This window comes from Triturus cristatus, chromosome 8 (genome assembly GCF_964204655.1).
Source record: "Triturus cristatus chromosome 8, aTriCri1.1, whole genome shotgun sequence".
Taxonomy (NCBI): domain Eukaryota; kingdom Metazoa; phylum Chordata; class Amphibia; order Caudata; family Salamandridae; genus Triturus; species Triturus cristatus.
In genome coordinates, this window is record NC_140591.1 from 807,783,916 (window position 1) to 807,803,855 (window position 19,940).

Sequence of the window (19,940 nt, forward strand, 5' to 3'; positions counted from 1 at the left end):
TCCACAGGTATCTATGAACCAAGTATTAATGTTGTAGGTGGGCATAGGTCACCCTAACAGCAAGGCAATTCCTAATACAACATTGTCAAAGGAGAAGCCCGTTTGTTCGTCCTGAAGAATGCTGCGGACTCAGTAGAGCGATAGGCAGAAACCTGTCGACAATGGTAACTGTGGTGATGCGGTAATAGACCTTCCCAGAACCGGCATCGCAGGTTAGGTCCTCCGCTGAGTGAGCGCGAGTTGTTGACACTCGTTGAGTGAACGTGTCCACGAGATGCCGCTACCCAATGGGGCCAACTTTGAATAATTCATAGATTGGCTACCGCACCCAAGGACAACACACCCCCTCTGGTGCGATCCAACTGGTAATATCTAGGTTACTATACCCCATTATCAGTCGTCTAGTGTAGATTTTAACTTTCACATTAGGTCCTGAAGAATTGCCGCCTGATCCTTCCTGGGACAACTAGGGCAAGAAACATGTTGACCGCATGACACAGAGGGCAACTGCCTACAGCATTACTTTAGACAGTCGCCATTATATTTTTAATCAGGGTGGGAGACAGGAATATTAAATTGGTTGACCTGATCCTCCCGTTCCCTGTTTTAACTCACGTGGCCTTTTTAGAAACCACAACACTACATTTCTACACTTTTAGGGCCCCTCACACTCACTCACCTATACGGCAAGGAAAAAAAGATCTCCGCCAAAGAACCCCCACTGAGAGTGCCCATCGGGTATTGCAGCGCTGACCCGACGAGGAGCATGCCCAATGATGAAGCATGGCACCCAGCGGGCTGGGTGTGTGAGGGCCCTAATTCCAAAAGCAAGGATTCCCCAGCCTCCCTCTTGGTAGCCAACTCCTACACTTACTTCACAGCCGATCTCAACCTTCTTAGGAACTGCATACTCCTTTTCTTGTTACGCGGTAATAGTTCCCTAATCCCCACATTTCAAATTTTAATACCAAGTAATGTGTCTGACAAATAAATGTAATTTGGGTATTACATTGGTTTTTAACTCACCACTCTTGCGCCCCCCCCCCCCCCCAAAATTTTTTAAAAGTGCCTCCCTATCTTCAGGTGTAGGCCCTCTCTCCATCAAACCGGGTTTTTAGAGTGCGAGGGATGTTCTATGATGAAGCATTTTTTTTAAACAAAAGGAATCTGACCACTTTATTTTTGCTCCTCCCTTTTATTCTAGCAGTTATTAGACCAATAGAAGTGCATTATACTTGGTCTTGGCTATTTCATTGCTATGATGAAGCATGACACCTGGTGGTGTGTGAAGACAGCCCTTTACATTTTTGATATGCCCAGCACTCCTATTAAGTAGTGCCACTAGGGACACTGTCGATGTCGGGCGGAGGAACTCAGTGCAACATCGTAATAGGGCCCTTAGTGTCCAACACCTTCATCAAAATGGTGTAGATTGAAGCGGGAGCAGTAAATCTAAACCCTTTAGTGTCTAACATTTCCCTAAAATGTTTTACAATGGAGTGGAAATAATAAATTTGACCCCTTTTGTGTTCAACATCTTCTTCAAAATGGTTTGCATTGGAGTGGAAATAGAAATGTTTGCCCTTTTAGTTTCAAATACCCCTTCTCCAAAATTGTTTGTAGTTTTGTATAGTGTGTTGTTTTTTAGAATATTAACCAATATATGTCAGGGTTTTTACATATTAACTACTAAGTATTTTATTTAATTTACAATTTTTGGGTTTTTTTTGTGTTTAAATTCTTTATTAACTTTTGCAATAAAAATACATCAGAGGAACAGTGGTAAAAATGTATTTGTAAGCTGTTAATAAATAGATGAATAATACTGTAAGGATAAATAAAGGCATTAAATATATGATCAGTTATGAAGTCCATATCCAAAAAAGAAGAAAGTTCTTCAATGTTTTCTTTTTTTATTCCATTTTCATTTTACGTAGAAAAAACAGAGTTCAGTTCTAATGACTCATCACACAGTACAGCCGACGCGTTTCGTCATACATAGACATACATATATAAGAACAACACCTACAACAAATATCAGACACCATATACATAGACACTAATGGGCTAGAGTCTAACCCATAATCACATCACATTGGTTATACATATTTACATTGTGCACAACAAAGACAGACCAACAAACAATTGGACAGTTATAATTTTTCCTTTTTTCTATTTTCTATTTACATTGTATGAGCAATACATAAATCCTTAATATTAGTTAAAATGTAATGAGGGCCAGGGGTCCCAGCCGGGACACAATTATCAAAAACATCATCATTTTTATCTATCTCTAGTGATATCATATTAATCACACAGTTTGATTGACTTATGTGGTGAGCAGGATTCACATTTTACCTGTTATATCACATATCCTATCATTTATAACACAAATCTATCTCATACTCATATATTCTAGTTAACCTTTTCGTATAAAATCTGTGGACGCTATGTTGTTCACCCAAGCCGGAGAAACTAAGGCTCTGAGGCACTTGGTAAAGATCATCAGATTCTGTATTTATTCAAATATTCGGGTCGTAATCACTCTGCATTACTATACTATCACATGGAGGCTTATGGACCTAAGAGCATTCCCTTTTTAACCGCAGATGATTCTGGTCTTCCATTGTTTTTTAAAATGTTAATGCCTAGAGCACATCTACAATTGACATTAACCCAGACCAAGATGGCCGCCGCGCTCTCACCGGTATCGGGATGTTGCTTCTGAATGGATGAAGTTACTTTCTAGATCGTTCTAAACATATATGAGCGAGTTTTGCTATCCCCCCATGATGAATTGCAGTATTATTAATGCTCCATGGAATTCATTGTGGATTATTTATGCCACTTTTGAAACCTATGTGCACTTGATGACTGACTGTGCGATTTTGATCATTAGCGCGTACATTACTTTTGGGACTTTCTCTGCCTTATTGCGCTCTGGGCATATATGTTCACTACACTTGCCTTAGTCCTTTGGTCATTAAATTATCATAACCTTGGATAGCTTTGGATATGATACTTATCATTACAATATGGCGGCCACATTAGGTACGAATCTTATGACCTTGGCTGGGCGTGCCGCTTTCACTGAACGCAGGTGTTCCGTTTCCTCTAGGATCCCCGCGTTATTTAAACCCAACCTAGACATCACTGCTGTTTCCTGCTCGGGTTTTTCCTTTGCTGCGACGTTTCCCAGTGTTCTCCGCTGACCGCAACTATCGTATTGCGGTAACTCTGATGCCGGCACGCCATTATCTGGGTTATCTAATTGTTTATACTGCTTTTTGTTGTTTAGAACCACTATGGATGGTTCCGTTACTGCATGCACTTCGGGTGGAAGGGGGGTGGGCTTTTCTAGTGCTCCCATCGACCGTTATAAACGCATCGCGATCATTTCCATATCGGTTGCCTTCTAACTGGGCTAACTAATTAATTATGCTGAGCCTTTGGCCTTTAACCATGATGGATTACCGTGTTATTTCCTGTACTACACGCGATTACTGGGGGTTTTTCAATTGCATGACGCCTTGTACTACGCGATTGGGCTGTACTGCTGTATTGCCTGTACTCCACGGGAGGGCTGGGGTTGTCAATTGCATGACGTCTTGAATTACGCAGATTGTCTGTTCCGCTTTTTCCTTTTGTTATTTGTGCAGCGTATGCATTGCGCTGCTTATCTCTAGGTTTGGCGCTTCCCATCTGCGACCCACCCCCATACCGGTATCATGTTCCACACATGCACCGGGAAAAAGAGGGGGACTAATATGAGGTTCTCTTTTTTGACGTGATGGCCATTTACGCTTCATGTTCCATGTTGGGGGTTTACATTCAGGGATTGCCGCCTGATTTGGCTATGTGCTTCTTTTATAGGCTGTTGTTTTCCTGCCTAATTGGTTGCCATCAAAGAGTTGTTTGATGATGGAATGTCCCCTTTTCTTGGATATATTGTAGGTAAGGTGATACATTATAATTAGGCGTCCAGGACTGTTGGGAATTCTTAGACAGTACTTATTTCTCTCTACTCAGCTTATTATATGTTGTCATTTAGTAAGCTTAACTGAAGGGATGTCACTGACTGGAGTTAACTATCTTCCTATAGGTCCAGCAGTGGTCTCTACATTATAAGTCTATCCTCATCAATATGTGTAATCCCTCTTATCTTTAGACCTTTATGTGACATTCTGAAGGTATGTGCTCACTTATCAGGTGTTTTCATCTCAGCAGGCTATCATGTACATACCACTGACTGTCCATGAGTTTAAGCACAGTTGGTGCTCTTAATACTTGGCATGTCTCTATGGGGCTTGTATGATGAATTTGTAATTCACTTTTATATTTTAGATAAACCCCTACAGGATTTATTCCGAACATCATCGCAAATCTAACCTGTCAAGTTTGTATCCCATCATTGTGGGTCGTGCTTTATAGTTATTGACTAGTCGTGGCCTTTATACAGAAGGCTTCAAAGTCTTATTATAATGTAAGTTCCGGGGATAAGGAATTCATGTTGCAATTATAGCTTCATTTGTGCCACTTACTGTTCATATGGTAATTGTCATTGCTTACCGTTATTTATACCATAGAAATTGCCAGACGGGAAACTGCTCACAAGCAGAATTCTCTATGACCTTACAGCTCATGGAAGTATTAGACTCCACCATCATCTAGTGGTGGGTACTTACTCAATTCACTGTTCTATTGTTCGCTTGGAGTCTTGCTGTCTCTTTTTGTCGATTAATAAAATAGGGGGACTCACTGTCCAGATGAAGTTGTGTTTTTCCTTTCTCTCAGTTCGGATATCCACATAGTGTTGGAACTCACATGATGTTGGAATTAGTGTACATAGGGTCCTATTTATGACAATGCTCTTTTAGGATTCTTGACTATTTTGCTCTTTTTTGTCTCCTAGCCCCGATGGGTTAATACATATTTGATTTTTGCCTTCTCTCTCTCATGCTGCCTCTGTTGGATTTGTAACCACTGCTAGTGAATCACAGCGTCCCTATCCCATGTAGTGACATGTGATTAATATGATGTCACCAGAGATAGATAAAAATGATGATGTTTTTGATAATTGTGTCCCGGAGGGGCCCCTGGCCCTCATTACATTTTAAATATTATTAAGGATTAATGTATTGCTCATACAATGTAAATAGAAAATAGAAAAAAGAAAAAATTATAACTGTTCAATTGTTTGTTGGTCTGTCTTTGTTGTGCACAATGTAAATATGTATAACCAATGTGATGTGATTATGGGTTAGACTCTAGCCTATTAGTGTCTATGTATATGATATCTGATATTTGTTGTAGGTGTTGTTCTTATATATGTATGTCTATGTATGACGAAACACGTCGGCTGTACTGTGTGTTGAGTCATTAGAACTGGACTCTGTTTTTTCTGCGTAAAATGAAAATGGAATAAAAAAAGAAAAAATTGAAGAACTTTCTTCTTTTTTGGATATGGACTTCATAACTGTTCTTATTGATTAAATCTTGTTGTGTGGTGCACCTGTGCTTTTGTTTTAAATTGTTGGGTTCCTGAGGGAAGTAGCACTGTGACGGTGGGTGCTATTCAGTGTGCACGCGGACCCTTGCAAGTTTAGAAGGGACAATACTGTTGGAGCGATAATAGGTTAGGTGCTGGCAACGAGAAGGTAACACTGTTAGTTCTAATTTATTAAATATATGATATTTGCCGATGAGTAAAAGCATATAAATATGTAAGATATAAATAGGCATATTTTGAATATATAAAACCATTGCATAACTAATCATATAGTTGAACATGGAAATAATTAAAAAACATGGAAAAAGAAGCGAGAAATAGAGGTAGGGAGAATGAGAGATGAATATAAGGGAATTAAGAATTGATATATATGTAAGTGTTATAAAAGCAACGGTTATATATTATGTAACATTAGATAGATAAATATACTAATGAATGAATAGCATTATATTATATTATATCATCTTATTATTCTTAAAGAAATATATTATCATAAGAAACTAATCACATTACAAAATTTGCTAGACAAAATAGATATGGAGGAGAATATAAAGGAAAGTGAACAGGGGTAAGAGGAAAAGAGTAAAATATAAAAGAATAATGTGAAAAGGTAGAGCCAGGGTATGTATAAAGGAGAAAGAAAGATGAAAGTAGAGGAAAAGATAATATTTGAAAGGATATAGGATAAGTGGAAAAGGCACATTAATAATAATATAGAAGATATAGTAGATAAGCGATGTCAAAACAAAGAATCAATTGTCCTATTTGGATGTAGCAGTAGTGGCGGGTGATGTAGTAGCATCATCATTATTTGTTTGGAGGAAGGGTGTCCAGATCTGAAGAAATATGTCATTTTGATCCTGAAGATTATAAATCACTCGCTCATGTGATGCTGTTTGTATCATGGTTACTAACCATTCTTCATGTGAAGGTGGAGATGATGATTTTCAATAACGTAATATGCAAATTTTGGCTGTTGCTAATGCGATGTGGAAAAGACGATGTTGGGATTTAGAGAGTTTTGGAGAGTTTCATAAATGATGTAAAAAATGTTGGCACATGTGAGTGGGAGGCATAATGGCATTGTGGAATGTAAAGTGTTGCCTAAATAGTTCCAGAAAGATTGTATTTTTGGACATTCACAGATAATATGAGTTCTATCACAACCAGAATTCGAGCATCTCCAACAATTAGTATTTGAAAGTAGACCAGCTTTGTGTAATTTGACTGGTGACCAATGCCAGTCATGAAGGATTTTAAATAAACAAAATTTGAGTATTGCTTCACGAGTACCTTTATTTAGATTCTCCAGTATCTGTTCCCATTCATTATCTGTATATGAGTTTGATAAGCGGGACTGCCATGTAAGATGACGTTTTTGAGAGAGGGGTTGTGAAAAGAGGTGCAACGTAAAAGTTTTATAAGGACCTGAAGTTACTCCTTTATGTTTCCCCCATGTATTTAAATATGATAATATTGGTGAATTTTGAAGTATCCAAGGTGCTTGTCCCAAGTGTTTCTTCAAACATTGTTGAAGTTGGATGTATATTAAAGATTGTTGTGTGGGAAGATTAAATTCCTTCCTAAGTTGTGAGAATGATTTAAAATCACCATTATGAAGAAGTTGATCTTGGAAATGAATGCCTGCTGTTTTCCACAGAGGCCAAGATAAGATTCGACCATTAATGCGTATGCCTGTATTATTCCATAGGGGAGCTAAATTGTGAATATGTGGGTTTGAACTAATAAACGATGTGCCCTCTGCCAGGAGTTGTGCAAAGCTAATAAAACCGTTTTTTTAGGATCAAGACAACTAGACAACTAGTTCCTCTTCCGTATAAAAGCGAGAGATCTGGATCTGTGGATAGAAGATGTCTTTTTATATGAACCCATTGTGGAACATCTTTTATCCCTGGTAACAAATAAGATATTTGAGACAAGTGCAATGCTAGGGCATAGCATTCAATCGCTGGGAGTCCCATTCCTCCATATAATTGGTGTGCTTTTAGTTTTGCCACAGCAAGGCGAGGTTTAGCCGAACCCCATATGAAAGCTTTTATCTTGGAATCTATTGATTTAAGTGTGGATAAAGGGATCTGTAGAGGAAGCATGCCCAAGATGTATATGAAACGCGGGAGAGTAACCATTTTTTTCGCTTGGACCCTACCCCAAAGAGAGAGCCCCAAAGTCTTCCATTTTTCAAAATCTCGCTGCATTTGAGACATGAGAGGATCTAAGTTGTCCACAACCATGCCTTCCAACCCTTTGTTGACTAAAATTCCCAAATATTTAAGATGTGAAGATTGCCAATGGAAAGGAAAACCATGTATAGCTGCTTTTGTAGTTCCATCAGAAATAGGCAATGCTTCACTTTTGTCCCAGTTAATTTTATGACCTGAAAAGGAAGAGAAGTCATTTATAATTTGAAGAAGACATGGTATGGAGCAGGGAAAATTTGTAAGGGTGAGTAGAATGTCGTCTGCATATAAGTAGATTTTAGAAGTTCCTACTGGAAGGTGTATACCTGAAATTTCATTTGATTGACGTATTGTGGCAGCTAGGGGTTCCATAGCTAATAGGAAAAGAAGTGGGGATAGAGGGCATCCTTGACGTGTTCTCTCCGGATCGGGAATGTATCAGACAAAAAACCACCACAATTTACCTGAGCAGATGGAATATCGTATAACAAGCGTACTTTAGTTATAAATTGATCCCCAAATCCAAATTGTTCCATCACTTTAAAAAGGTATTCCCACTCAATGCGATCAAACGCCTATTCTGCGTCAAGTGAGAGCGCGAATGCATCACTTGGAAGGTGTTTAGCAAACCACAATGTGTGGGCCAATGTACGAAGATGATTTTGAGAAGATCGTCCTGGAACAAATCCCACTTGAGTTTGGTGTATCAGGGAAGGTAAAACTTTACGAAGACAGGACGCTAGGATACTGGTCAGTATTTTAATATCACAATTTAATAATGAAATGGGACAATAGCTACTACATAACAAGGGAGCCCTATCAGGTTTAGGTAGCACAGCGATTACTGCTTTGTTAGAAAGGGGTCCCAATGAGGATACATTATCCGCTTCTTGAAATGCGGCATGTAATGTGTCAATAATATTGTGTCCCGCCCATCGATAGAATTCAGCAGGGAATCCATCTTCTCCAGGAGCCTTGTGATAAGGTAAGTTAGTAATTGCATGGGAGATCTGTTCTTTACTAATTTCACCTTCAAGAAGAGCTCTTCCATCATCAGAGAGATGGGGAAGTTCCACTTTTGTAAGAAAAGCAGACATCTTATCCAAATCTATCTGATCACCTGGAGTGTATAGAGATTGATAGAAAGAGGCAAATTCATTTAGAATATCTTGGGGCCTGGTATATATATATAGAGAGAGAATATATATATATATTTTTACTTGTTTTTATTAGCATTTAATATAATCCCACAATGCAGTTCTCTATATCACTATTAACCATTTTTGACAGTGGTATACCATCTCAGTCCAGCCAGTGTGCAGCGACCATTATACGGCGCCCATGATTGTTATCGGCATAGTTCAAGAATATTGATGCCAGGAGCATTGCATGCGGTATCGAGTAACGATTGCAAGGAGCAGCATTACATCAAGATTGGGCCTCTCGCACATCCAGCTTTGAGTTACAATGTTCGTGAGGCGGTTACCAAGCCAGAGCTCTGACCTAGAGATACACATTTCGGATCACAATTCCAACTGAGAACAGTATATCGATCATAAAAACAATTGAAGAGAGTGAGGGTGAAGAAGAGACAGAGAAGAGGGGACAGAGGGGGGTGCTAGAGGGCGCCAAGCAAGATGGCCGCACTTACATGAGGCTCCTGCAGCTCGGGACACAATCCATCTGACATCCTCTTCTAACCCAGCCCTGCATGCCTGAAACTTCACTGGAGGAGTAGCGCACGCCAGCTGCTATTTATCGCTGCAGATATTTCGCAGAGAGTCGGCCTGTGGGTGCAGAAACCGCCTCTGGCTGCTCTCCGCGCTGCTGAATCAACATGGCAGCTGCGGTGATCGCGGCCTATTGAGCACCCCGGCACGGCGCGATCTGCCGGCCCCAACTGAACAGTGAAACCGGCAGTGGGCACTGGCGCCGGCGCATCGCCTGCCTGTGTGGCGAGCACGCTCCGCCTGTCGCTGTATGCCTGGGGACCCACCACCGCCTTGTTGGCCTGCCACGGGGTGAAGCTCCCCCGACAACCGGAAGACTCTGGCCTGTGGCGATCGGGGGAGTGCCAGACAATCACGCCCTACCTTGGCGTCTGCCCGCCCTGGGGAGCCTGCGCCGAGGACCACTGGCGGGGGTGGCGCTGGCGCTGAGTAACGGCCTGGTGTACACGCTGCATCCTGGTTCCGGTGCAGCCCTGGGCAGGCCCGCTGGCGGACTGGAGGTCTGCGACGACCCTATCCACCTGCTGGTGCTGCGGGAGCTGACCACGCCGGGGACAGATATACCCTGCTTCCACCACACCTGGTGAGTCTGCTGAGACCCACTGCCTGCCGGCCCTTGACGGAAGACCGATTCTACACCTGCTCTTATTCCCCAGCCTGCATCCCTGACGGTTGCCGTGACTGTTTCGGGCGACCCCGCCGGTTTTTCCTTCTGGCGTCTGATGAAAACTCCACGTGTGGAGGATGGCCTACACTGCTGCTCCCGGTGGCAGACTCGCTTTCTACCTGCACCACTAACCCGGGCCTCCTCATCCTTGCATGCTGCTGCCCCAGAGCCTCCGCCGGAACTGCGCTGATGCCTACTGGGACCTGTGGGGGAAATAGTAACGCCGCTTGCCAATACTGGACTACTGCGGGCGAGATTACTACTGGCCACCCCGCTTGCAGCCCCCTTGCTGGCGCACCACTTGGCTGCCGCCGCCACGTGCGGTTAAATGCCTGCGATGTGTGGGGCAATGAAGCCCTGAGACCTCCCCACTATCTAGTGACTGACGCCATTGCCTGAGTAACGGCCTCGCTGCTGGTATAACCCCCCGCCTCGCCGGAGGCTCCATCGCAACGCGAGTCCTGCTGCTAACGCCAGATGTGGTTCCCACCTTTCCAGGAGGGGGCCTCCTCGCCCATACGCTTACATGTGAGCACTTCGAGATTAAAGCGGAAAGTGGGACTGATTAACCTTGTTTCAGTGTCGCCTTCGCGCGGCGCCATCCTCGTCTCGCCAGCGGCCTGAGCCGAGTGGGGCGCCCGGGGTTTCCCGACCCACGCACGGACGCGTCACCAGGGCCCGTTGTTCAGACCGGAGGAGCTGCAAGCACTGGTCAGCACACCCACTACTTGGCTGACTCCCACTCGCCCCTCGACGCACAGCACCATCCTGCCACCAGCTTGACTGCCGCCTGACTCCCACTGACCTATCACCCCGCCATGGGTCGAACGGGTGGAAAACAACCTAAACTAAGCTTCGAAGCCAGAAAAAGCACACGAACACAATCTGAAATGGAGGGGGAACAGCCCAGCACCCCTGACCCACCCACATCCACGGATGACCTTAAGGCCCTCCTTCTCGCCATACAGTCCAGTCTGTACTCTATTGAAACAAAAATGGACACTATGAACGCCCATATAGACTCGCTAGGGAACACAAGAAGGTGCTCTTTGACGGCATAGAAGTATCACTATACCCGGACTTTACAATGTCTGTTCAGGAGGGGCGCAGAAAAATCCTCCCAGTAAAGAAAAAACTCCAAAAAACATTGAGTATGCTATGCTCTTCCCAGTGCGCCTTAAGGTTACTCACCAGGGGAAACAGCACTTCTTTACAAATCCTCAACACGTCTATGACTTTCTTAAAACCTTACCTAAGGTGTCAGCGGGCCGTACCTCCCCCTCCACTCGACTCACTGAAGATGATGGCACGTCGGATGTAGAGTGACGACTCTGCCCCGGCACGAGGGTCCTGTGTCCATCTCCACTTAGTGACTTTTGTGGGCGCTGACTCCCCTGGAACACCGAGCACCACGCGGTGAACTGTGGCACGACCCCCGTTGGGCCTACCCAGCGGATGGAGGAGCTGCCCTCCTCATTAACAGTTCGTTACCACAGCTGCCCTGGACTGGTGATGAACACTACCGATATCTCCCGAGCACCCTCTCTGAAGAGAGGAGTAACTGGTTACCCTCTTTCTTCTACCCCCTTAGGTAAATCCTATACTGTTTGGTTTGAAATGTTTGACACTATGCGCCCTTTCTCCCCTGTTGGGAGTGTGAAGCATGGGGTCCTGGGGAGAGAGGGGGGGGGACACGACACGGCAGGTTTGGTCTGCTAATGTGGGAGGGGGGAGGGGAAGGGTATTGTTTCACGCCACTTTTTATTGAATTGACTAGCACATGTATGCCCTGGACAGCTGACCAGCTCAGACAGCGTTAACTCTCCACTAGCATTACTCTGCAATACCGCCATGGAAACCCGACATAGGCCTCCTACCTATAATTTCCTAACTTGGAATGTGCGTGGCCTGGGAGATCCCCGCAGACTCCGACACATCCTCTCTTATCTAGACCGCCACAATGTTCACTGCGCTATGCTGCAGGAAACACATCTTGGCCCCACTGCACCCACTACATTCGTGTCCCGCAGGGCGAACTGCAGGAGGTTCTCCTCACACTCCTTCTACGCCCGAGGTACAGCTATACTGGTGAAGCGCGCACACCCCTACACCCCCACTCCCACACCAACCCGCAAGGCCACTACAGTACAGTACAGGTAGATTGGCTGCTCACTCAATAACTCTTGTTTCCTGCTACGGACCAAACACTGACGATCCCGACTTCTTTCGGGTCCTATGGGGGAAAATACTGGACATTGGGTCCACACACCTAATGTGGGGAGGAGATTTTAATGTTATCCTGGATCCAACATTAGACCGCACGCACCCGCAACCCCATCATTACTCTAACGCACATTACACCCTCAAACGCATTGTCAAAGACCATGACCTGATCGACGCCTGGCGGGCCCTTCACCCGCAAGTTCGGAAGGGCTCCTGCTACTCCACTGCCCACTCCCCCTGGTCGCAAATAGACGGTTGGCTTCTCACTAAGGGGTTAACCCCATGGTTGGCGCACGCTTCTCACCTCTCCTGCACATACTCCGATCATTTGCCAACACCCATCACCCTCACACCCCCTCACGAAGAATCGCCCTATATGTCCTGGCGCCTGGCCCCGCAGACCCTGTTAGACCCAGTTTTCAAGAAGGAACTAGAACAAGAGATAACTGATTTTTTTTCCCGTAACGACAACTCCGTCACACAATATTCCACGGCTGGGAGGCCTTTAAGGTTAACGTATGCGGAATCTGTATTGCTAAAAGTGGAGGGGTTTTGAGGGATATCTGCGCCACACTCTGTAAGTTAGAACTGGAGATCAAGCAAACAGAAACGCAGATACAGGCTTCACCTACCCCTGAATTGCAGGCGTGCCTGAGAAACTTACTCACTGACTATCAGGAGACAGCGAGAGGGAATGTAAGTTCTGAGGGAAATACCACCAAGCGCGCCGCTATGGAGAAGGCGAAAGACCGAGCAAAGCGCTCGCATCCCTGATTCACCCCCCTTGATTCTCCAATACCGTCCTAGAAATCGCCGATGAGGAACGCCTGCTACACAAGAACACCCCAGATATAGTAGACATCTTCAGAAGGTTTTACAAAACCCTGTACATGACACACAGAACGCAACCCATAGACTTCACCCCCTTCTTTGAGGATACCGCAGTAGCCTGGCTGGGAGATAATCAAAGAGAATTTCTCCTTGCGCACCACGAGGACGAGGAGATTGTATCCGCTATAATGCAATTACAATCTGGCAAGGCCCCTGGGCCGGATGGCCTCCCGGCTGAATTCTACAAAACATATAGCCATTTTCTCATCCCTGCGCTGCGGCATGTCTTCGAAGAAGCACGTGAAATGGGCATATTACCCCAAACAATGCGAGAGGCACTCATAGTCTCCCTTCCGAAACCGGGCAAGTCGGCCTCGCAGTGTGTTGGGTGTTCTGATCGGGTTCCTTGCACGGAACCTGGAATGTAGGTTCCGTGCAGGGAACGCGGAACGGACTGGGATGGCAGTTGCTGCCGGGAGGTCTGCGCTACTGGACGTGAATAAAGGAGTCTTACCAGATTGAAGTGTCGTCCTCCTTTTCACTGGCGACGGGCTGGTCCAGTGGTCAGCCTCCCTTCCTGCGTGTTCCGTGGCTTCGCTGATTTCCTGCTTCCAGCGATGTCCTTGACTTCGGTGATTCTTCGCTCCAAGCGCTCCTCTTGGTGATGTGGGCGGAGTGAGCCTCACCGTATTTGACTGTCGAGGGATTTGGAGCTCCTCCTGTTGCCCGTTCTCTCCAGCGATCCTCGTATGGTGAGATTTTTGTTTCCCTTCTGGGATTTAGCTTGTTTTCTTCGGCGCGTGTATCGACGCGCGGCGTCAACGCGAGCGCAGCGTCAGCGCGAGCGTCTCTGCGAGGACATCTCCGTTGCTATTGTTTACCGTTGCCCTAGCAACCTTTGCCTGTTTCAACGCGCATGCCTCAATTGAAGATCACACCAAGACCGTGTTTGACATGCAACAACAGTGATATTTAGAATGGTTTTTCTGCATTTTTAAGCGCAGCTACAAGATACAATTAAGTGAATTGGGGTATTGTGAAGTGACACCTGTTACAGTGGTCATTTTAAACAGTGGTTATTTTAAAGTGGCAGCAACTCACCCACGCAAAGTAACCAATGGATAACGTTGTGGCTCCACCTCCATTCTTACAGTCACCTGGTCCTCCTCCTATGCTATGGCAACCATGGAAAGACACTTTTGAAGCATATTTAGAGGCAATTGATGGTGATACTTTTTCTTCTAAAAAGAAAAAAGCTTTATTGATGTACAATATAGGTGCTGAGGCTAGGACGATCTTGAAAACTTTACCTCTGGAATCAGTTTGGATGTGTACCAGTGCAGGTGATGATGGCGATTCTCTAGTCGTTGATGACTATGCCTAATTAATAAAAACTCTTGATAAAAGATTTAATCCCAAGCGCAATGTAGTTCTTGAGCGGCATAAATTTTTGCAGCGTGCGCAGATGCCTGGTGAATCCATTGATGACTTTGTTGCTGCTCTCAGAATTTTGGCCGTCAAGTGCAACTATAGGGAATTTCGCGACGAAATAATTCGTGATCAGTTGATTGAACGTACATGTGATAAGAAAATTCAACAAAAATTGCTATCCTCTGATGATCCTGATTTAGAGACTGCTCTCATTTTAGCGAAGAGTGTTGAACATTCTCAACTCTGTATGAAGGAGTTAAACACTTCTACTGTCACTTCCAATACCACATCTCTGTCTGAAGTCAAACTAGTCACTACGAAAGCTTCTACCAAACCAACGAAGGGCATCAACACCAACGTTTCCCGCGCACCATCGGTATCTAATGGCCCGAAAACGAAAGCTGAAGGTCAACATCCTCTATGTTATCGTTGTGGCAGTGCCTCTCATCTGGGAAATTTCAAGTTTTGTTATGCTATAAATCAGACTTGTTTCAAATGTGGAAAGAAGGGACATTTAGCACGCATGTGCAAAGCAACTCTACCTCACAAGGTACCTCCTCATACTGTAAGGGCCATAGAAGAGGACTGTGAAGATGATGGAAACTATGAATTACTCATGCTATCTTCGTCATCTATAGAAGAGGGGGTGGTGGAAATAGCTTCTATTGGAGAGGGTCAAAGAAGGAAAAACCCTGTGTGCATCATAAGTGTGAATGGGAAGGGCATTGAATTTCTTGCCGATTCTGGTTCCCCTTTTACCCTTATTAATGTCAAGGATTTTAAAAGTTTGGGTGACATCCCTGTAGCTCACTCCTGCATAAAGATTTTTGCATATGGTGGCAAACGCGTGGAAGTGTTGGGCAAATTCAAGGGGAACTTAAATTTCAAGGGGGATGACATTTTAGGTACAATATTCATTGTGGAAGAAGGTGCCAATTTACTAGGATGGCATGAACAAGGTGAGTTAGGAATCATCCTCGATCCCAATCATGCTGACATGGTTTTATCCAAACGGGAAGCTAAACAATACTATGCCAGTCTCCCTGATTTTGACGTTACTCCTGTGCGCACGATTACGACTGATGTGCATGTTGAGAATGATTGGATCAAAAACTACCCTGAATTTTTTAATGGGAAGTTAGGCAAACTTAAAGGATTTCAGCACCGTATTATTCTTAAAGAAGGTGCTAAGGCAGTAACGCACAAAGTGCGCAAGGTACCGCTTAGCATGCGTGGTGAGTTGAGACAAGAGTTGGAACGGTTATGTGCTACAGGGGTGATTGAACCCATAGAAGGGTCTGAGTGGTTGTCACCTATTGTTTTAGCACGCAAAGCTGATAAGTCCCTTAGGATGTGTGTGGACTTGCGCGATTTGAATGCTTGCATATGGGTGGATCGTCAACCTTTACCAAACATAAATGAGATGTTGTCAACTTTAGAAGGTGCCAAGTATTTTTCGTCTCTAGACATATCTTCTGCATACCATCAAATTGAACTGTGCAAAGACTCGAGACATCTCACGTCTTTCGTAACTCCTGATGGTGCATTTCGCTATTTGCGTATGCCGTTTGGTCTGGCATCAGCTTCCGCAGTGTTCCAACGCCTCATGGGTAATCTGTTCAAGAACACTGCGGGAGTTGTGTTCTTTCAAGATGACATTCTTGTTCACGGAAAGACTATACAGGAGCACAATGTTAAAGTCAAGCACGTTCTAGAAATTATTAGGTCTAGTGGGTTAACATTAAGGAAAGACAAATGCAAGTTTCTTCAAGAAGGGGTAGATTATCTTGGTCACCACATTTCGGTTAGAGGCGTTGAACCTAAGATGAAACTACTAGATGCCATTCAGAAGGCACCCGAACCCAAAAACAGGGATCAACTACGTTCCTTTCTGGGGCTAGTCGAATATTACGCAAAATTTGTTGCTAACTTTTCCGATAGAACTGTATGTCTGCGTAATCTTCTTAAGAAAAACATGAAGTATGTATGGTCTGACCAATGTGCATCTGACTTCAATGTGTTGAAAGAAGCAATTGTACAAGCACAGCCACTTAAACTTTTCAACATCAACGATCAATGCATTGTCGCCACCGATGCCAGTAATGTGGGACTTGGGGCTGTTTTGATGCAGAAAAGATTAGACAATAGAGAAGAAATTATTGCCTTTGCTTCTAGGACACTCCGTGGTGCCGAAGAGACCTATTCCACCATTGAGAAGGAAGCTTTGGCGCTATGGTGGGGTGTGCAATATTTTCGTAATTTCTTGTGGGGCAATGATTTTGTTCTTAGGACTGACCACAAACCTTTGGTGGATCTTTTTACCACCAAAGGCGGGGGTAGAGCAACGCCTCGTATTGCTAAATGGCAGTACAGACTCAACGAATTCAATTATCATCTAGAATATGTTGCTGGTGTAAAGAATTGCGTGGCTGATTGTTTGTCCAGATTGCCTCTTTCTGAAAATGTGGTTGAACCTATAAACGATCATTTAGAAATGGTGTGTGCGGTCAGCGCCATAGCTAACACGGGTGCAGCTCTATCTGAGGTCGATTGGAAATTGGCCATGTCTGAGGACGCAGAGCTCTGTATGGTGATAGATTTCGTAACGCTGGGTTGGCCCAACAGTACTGCCATTCCTTCGGAATTAATTCCTTATTTGAGAGTTAGTGATGAGTTGTCTCTGATTGATGGAATTTTGCGCAGGGGTGGGTTACTAGTTGTTCCTCTATCATTACGGAACAAAGTTCTGGACTTAGCTCATGAAGGCCATTTAGGTATTCGGGCAATGAAGCGGAGAGTGAGGGAGGATTTTTGGTGGCCGGGTGTGGACAAGTCCATCGAACATTGTGTTAGAGATTGTGGTGCATGTGTATTGAGTGATAAAACTCAGGTGACCTGTCCGTCTCCTGTCAGTCCTATTCCTGTCAAAGAATCACCTTGGTACAAATTAGCCTTTGATGTGGCTGGTCCATTCGGTGGCTTAGGTAGTTCTCCAAAGTATGTGTTAGTTCTTATTGATTACATGTCCAAATGGCCAGAGATAAGGTTTGTGGACGGTATCAATTCTAGCATTATTATCAAATTTCTTACAGAGATTTTCCTTCGTGAGGGGTTTCCGGAGGAATTGGTAACTGACAACGGTACCCAGTTGGTGTCTGCTGAAATGCAAGATTTTCTGAAAAAACACGGCATTAAACATGTACTCACCTCTCTTTACCACCCACGTAGTAATGGGTTGGTTGAGCGTTTTAATCGGGTTATCAAAGAGCAGTTACAGTTGTCCTTCATAAATGGTCTTGATTGGAAGTTAGTGATTTCGGACATGCTATGGGCAATTAGAACCACCCCACACTACAGTACTGGAATGTCTCCCTTTTCCTTGTTGAGAGGTAGAGTCGCGGGTTCCAAACTTAATAAAGATTGGATGTCAAGGAAGGTGGTGGATCCACAAAGATTAGGGAGGGTGGTTGATGTCAGAGCTGCTACCCAAGCCAGATACGGGTCTGTTTGTCTCAAACGGTCTTCAGTGTGTCAAGGAGACTGGGTAAGAATTAAGAAACCAGTGTTTGTGCGTAAGGGTTTTTCCCGGTTTTCTCCTCCTGTCAAGGTTAGTAAGGTGATGGATCATGTAGTGGTTTTGGAAAATGGTAAGGTGTGGAATAAGTCTGCTGTATCGATTGTGCCTAAGCCAAAGGTAGAGTTTGTGAAAGACAAATTTGGGATCAACACTGATAGTACAATTCTAGCTCCTAGGATCAATACGTCTAGGGATTGTGCATCTGGGAACAATCTTGCTTCTCAACAAGGTCTCTTGAAGTCTAGATTTCTCCCTGCCAGAGTCAGGTCATCCCCCGTCAAATTACAGGACTATGTCAGATTTTGATTTTCTGTATTTTGTGTTTAATGCAGTTTCATGAGGTTGGGATTGTTTCCGTGTAATGAGGAGAATTGTTTTTTGTGAAGGGAGGGGGGTGTGTTGGGTGTTCTGATCGGGTTCCTTGCACGGAACCTGGAATGTAGGTTCCGTGCAGGGAACGCGGAACGGACTGGGATGGCAGTTGCTGCCGGGAGGTCTGCGCTACTGGACGTGAATAAAGGAGTCTTACCAGATTGAAGTGTCGTCCTCCTTTTCACAGTGCGACACATACAGACCCCTCTCCCTCATCAATGTCAATGCTAAGATATTAGCGAAGTTGATCGCTAATCGCATCAACCCCCTCATGGCCGCCCTGGTCCTTCCTGACCAATCGGGGTTTGTACCAAGCAGAAGCACGTCTCACAACCTGCGCACTCTGTTTGCTGTCCTTCAAGACGTTGACCCTGACATGAGCACCGCGGCTGTCTTTCTTGACGCCACTAAGGTGTTTGATTCCCTAGAATGGGATTATCTTGCCTTTGTCCTGCAATGTATGAGGTTCCCCACTCCTTTTCTGGCCTGGATTAACCTGCTATACACTGGCCTACGGGCTAGCATCATAGTCAACGGCGTTTGATCCTCTCCCTTCACAATAGCCAGAGGCACTCGTCAAGGGTGCCCTCTTACGCCCCCCCTTTTCGCCCTGGCTATTGAACCTCTTGCTGCCAAAGTCCGATAGCACTTCCGAGACCATGATCTCATCTATCCAGAGAGACAAATACTAATCTCCTTATATGCAGACGACTTCACCCTATACCTCCGCAATCCAAAAGAAAGTCTCAATCCTATTCTCAGGTTACTCATTCTCTTTGGTCATCTTTCTGGTGTCAATATCAATTGGGGAAAATCCCAGATGTACCCCCTTACGGACGCCACCATGCTCTTCGTGCCTGATTTTCTCCTCACATGGTGTGACGACACACTCACCTATCTCGGCATAGTCATCTCCCGAAATCAAAGTGAGTTGATGAGGGCCAATTATGGACGGGCGCTTGATCTACTAACTGAGAAAATCACCAGATGGATAGCGCTACCCCTCTCCCAGGCTGGGTGAGTCTCCCTTATAAAAATGGTGGTCCTACTCAAACTGCTATACCTCTTCATTAATATCCCCTACGCCCCCAGACGCCATTTTTTAAAACCATTAAAACTCAACTCACTCGCCTTGTCTGGGGTGGGAAACAAGCCAGGCTGCGCTGGGACACCCTCACACGACCCTTCAGCGCCGGACGATTTGAAGTACCAGACCTGGAGTTATACTTTAGCTGTGCTCAGGCTCACTTCGCGTCCTACTGGCTAAATCCCCCCCTTACATGCCCCACCTGGTGATAGAGGACGGGTACATGGCCCCAACACCTTGCTCCGTCTACCTGAGCACCCCTGCCATCCCGAGACGCTTAGCCTCCACCACAGTACAATGCACCAGCCGCACCTG